A 4,299-nucleotide genomic window follows, 5' to 3' on the forward strand; every position below is an offset into this window, starting at 1 on the left:
TCAAAAATCATATCTTTTTTATTTTTCTTAGTCATTTTTGAAAATTTTTAAAAAAATAAAAAATATATATATATTTTTCAAAAATATTTTTCTTAATTTTGTCTCATAATTTTCGAAAATCACATCATCAATTAATGTTTTGATTCAAAAATTTCAAGTTTGTTACTTGCTTGTTAAGAAAGATTCAAACTTTAAGTTCTAGAATCATATCTTGTGATTACTTGTGAATCAAGTCATTAATTTTGATTTTAAAAATCAAATCTTTTTCAAAACTAATTCTAATCATATCTTTCTATCATATCTTTTTAAAAATCTTATCTTTTTCAAAAATTTGATTTTAAAATATCTTTTCTAACTTCTTATCCTCTTATCTTTTCAAAATTGATTTTCAAATCTTTTTCAACTGACTAATTGACTTTTTTTTTGTTTCTTATCTTTTTCAAAACTACCTAACTAACTCTCTCTCTCTAATTTTCGAAAATCTCTACCCTCTTTTCAAAATTTTTTTTAATTAACTAATTGTTTTAATTTTTAATTTTAATTTGATTTCATTCCTAATTTTCAAAAATCACTAACCATTTTTCAAAAATAATTTTCGAAAATCCCCTCTCTCTCTCTCATCTCCTTCTATTTATTTATTCATCTACTAACACTTCATCTCACCCAAATTCGAACCCCCTCTTCCATCTATGTTCGAATTTTCTCTTTTTCCCTTCTTTACATTACATTCTTTTCTTCTTCTACTCACACAGGGGAACCTCTATACCTGGGTAAAAAGGATCTCTATTATTATTATTTTTCTGTTCCCTCTTTTTCATATGAGCAGGAGCAAGGACAAGAACATTCTTATTGAAGCAGATCCAGAACCTGAAAGGACTCTGAAGAGGAAACTAAGAGAAGCTAAATTACAACAATCCAGCAAGCACCTTTCAGAAATTTTCGAACAGGAAGAGGAGATGGCAGCCGAAAATAATAATAATGCAAGGAGGATGCTTGGTGACTTTACTGCACCTAATTCCAATTTACATGGAAGAAGCATCTCCATCCCTACCAATGGAGCAAACAACTTTGAGCTGAAACCTCAATTAGTTTCTCTGATGCAGCAGAACTGCAAGTTTCATGGACTTCCATCTGAAGATCCTTTTCAGTTCTTAACTGAATTCTTACAGATCTGTGATACTGTTAAGACTAATAGAGTAGATCCTGAAGTCTACAGGCTCATGCTTTTCCCTTTTGCTGTGAGAGACAGAGCTAGAATATGGTTGGATTCTCAACCTAAGGATAGCCTGAACTCTTGGGATAAGCTGGTCACGGCTTTCTTAGCCAAGTTCTTTCCTCCTCAAAAGCTGAGCAAGCTTAGAGTGGATGTTCAAACCTTCAGATAGAAGGAAGGTGAATCCCTCTATGAAGCTTGGGAGAGATACAAGCAACTGACCAAAAAGTGTCCTTCTGACATGCTTTCAGAATGGACCATCCTGGATATATTCTATGATGGTTTGTCTGAATTAGCTAAGATGTCATTAGATACTTCTGCAGGTGGATCCATTCACCTAAAGAAAATGCCTGCAGAAGCTCAAGAACTCATTGACATGGTTGCTAATAACCAGTTCATGTACACTTCTGAGAGGAATCCTGTGAGTAATGGGACGCTTCAGAAGAAGGGAGTTCGTAAAATTGATACTCTGAATGCCATATTGGCTCAGAATAAAATATTGACTCAGCAAGTCAATATGATTTCTTAGAGTCTGAATGTAATGCAAGCTGCATCCAATAGTACTCAAGAGGCATCTTCTGAAGAAGAAGCTTATGATCCTGAAAACCCTGCAATAGCAGAAGTGAATTACATGGGTGAACCATACGAAAACACCTATAATCCCTCATGGAGAAATCACCCAAATCTCTCATGGAAGGATCAACAAAAGCCTCAACAAGGCTTTAATAATGGTGGAAGAAACAGGTTTAGCAATAGCAAACCTTTTCCATCATCCCCTCAGCAACAGACAGAGAACTCTGAACAAAGTACCTCTAATTTAGCAAACTTAGTCTCTGATCTATCTAAGGCCACTGTGAGTTTCATGAATGAAACAAGATCCTCCATTAGAAATTTGGAGGCACAAGTGGGACAGCTGAGTAAGAAAATCACTGAAACCCCTCCTAGTGCTCTCCCAAGCAATACAGAAGAAAATCCAAAAGGAGAGTGCAAAGCCATTGACATAGTCAACACGGCCGAACCTAGAGAGGAAGGGGAGGACGTGAATCCCAAGGAGGAAGACCTCCTGGGACGGCCAGTGATCAATAAGGAGTTTCCCTCTGAGGAACCAAAGGACTCTGAGGCTCATCTAGAGGCCATAGAGATTCCATTGAACCTCCTACGCCCTTCATGAGCTCTGATGAGTATTCTTCTTCTGAAGAGAATGATGATGTTACTGAAGAGCAAGTTGCCAAGTTCCTTGGTGCAATCATGAAGCTGAATGCCAATTTATTTGGTAAAGAGACTTGGGGAGATGAACCTCCCCTGTTCACCAATGAACTAAATGCATTGGATCAACTGAGATTGCCTCAGAAGAAACAGGATCCTGGAAAGTTCCTAACACCTTGTACCATAGGCACCATGACCTTTGAGAAGGCTCTATGTGACCTGGGGTCAGGAATAAACCTCATGCCACTCTCTGTAATGGAGAAATTGAGAATCTTTGAGGTACAAGATGCTAAAATCTCATTAGAGATGGCAGACAATTCCAGAAAACAGGGTTATGGACAAGTAGAGGACATGTTAGTAAAGGTTGAAGGCCTTTACATCCCTGCTGATTTCATAATCCTAGATACTGGAAAGGATGAGGATGAATCCATCATCCTTGGAAGACCCTTCCTAGCCACAGCAAGAGCTGTGATTGATGTTGACAGAGGTGAATTAGTCCTTCAATTGAATGAGGACTCCCTTGTGTTTATAACTCAAGGTTATCCTTCTGTAAACATGGAAAAGAGGCACAGTAAGCTTCTCCCACTGCAGAGTCAACCACAGCCCCCACAGTCAAACTCTAAGTTTGGTGTTGAACTCCCATATCCAAACTCTAAGTTTGGTGTTGGGGAGTCTCAACAATGCTCTGAACATCTATGAGGCTCCATGAGAGCCTACTATCAAGCTATTGACATTAAAGAAGCGCTTGTTGGGAGGCAACCCAATTTTTATTTAATTATATTTTTATTAGTTATATGTCTTCATAGGTTCATGATCATGTGGAGTCACAAAAACAACTGAAAAAATTGAAGAAAAATAAAAAACAGCAAAAAAAAAAAAAACAGCACACCCTGGAGGAGGAGTTCACTGGCGCAGTAAGGAGTATCTGGCTGGCGTTCAACGCCAGAACAGAGCATGGAGCTGGCGCTGAACGCCAGAAACAAGCATGAAGCTGGCGTTCAACGCCAGAAACATGCTGCATCTGGGCGCTGAACGCCTAGAACAAGCATCAGTTCGGCGTTTAAACGCCAGAATTGCATGCAAAGGCATTTTACATGCCTAATTAGTGCAGGGATATAAATCCTTGACACCTCAAGATCTTTGAACCTTCAGCTATTCTTTCTTCTTTGGTCGAGGGCGAGCAACATTCTAAGTTTGGTGTGGTAAAAGCATAGATTTTTTTTAAAAGGGAAAACAAAAGCTTCCATCAAGGATCTATAGCTCAGTGGTTGAACATTTGACTGCAAATCAAGAGATCCCTGAGATGCCTCAGGGGATACATTTTTCTCCACACAATTATTGGGAGCAACTAAGGGTGGAACATCAAGAGCTCCATCATCCTTCATGAAATTAAAGAAGATCAAAGAGCAATGAGGGAGGAGCAACAAAGACAAGGAAGAGACATAGAAGAGCTCAAGGACATCATTGGTTCCTCAAGGAGAAAACGCCACCATCTCTAAGGTGGACTCATTCCTTGTTCTTAAATTTTCTGTTTTTCATTTTCTTATGTTAAATGTTTATCTATGTTTGTGTCTTTATTACATGATCATTAGTGTCTAAGTGTCTATGCCTTAAAGTAGTGAATATGAATCCATCACCTCTCTTAAATGAAAAATATTTTTAATTCAAAAAAACAAGAAGTACATGAGTTTCGAATTTATCCTTGAACTTAGTTTAATTATTTTGATGTGGAGACAATACTTTTTGTTTTCTGAATGAATGCTTGAACAGTGCATATGTCTTTTGAAGTTGGTGTTTTAGAATGTTAAATATGTTGGCTCTTGAAAGAATGATGAACAGGAGACATGTTATTTGATAATCTGAAAAATCATAAAAATGAT

General features: G+C 37.4%; 1 non-coding gene across 1 annotated transcript; it reads right to left on the reverse strand.

Moving 5' to 3' along the window:
* Positions 1-1,352: 1,352 nt before the first annotated feature.
* LOC112768175 (small nucleolar RNA R71) lies at positions 1,353-1,460 on the reverse strand. The gene has a single exon (XR_003185612.1). It is a non-coding gene; the product is annotated as a small nucleolar RNA R71 (small nucleolar RNA).
* Positions 1,461-4,299: the final 2,839 nt, after the last annotated feature.

Source organism: Arachis hypogaea, chromosome 17 (genome assembly GCF_003086295.3).
Source record: "Arachis hypogaea cultivar Tifrunner chromosome 17, arahy.Tifrunner.gnm2.J5K5, whole genome shotgun sequence".
In the NCBI taxonomy this organism is placed as follows: domain Eukaryota; kingdom Viridiplantae; phylum Streptophyta; class Magnoliopsida; order Fabales; family Fabaceae; genus Arachis; species Arachis hypogaea.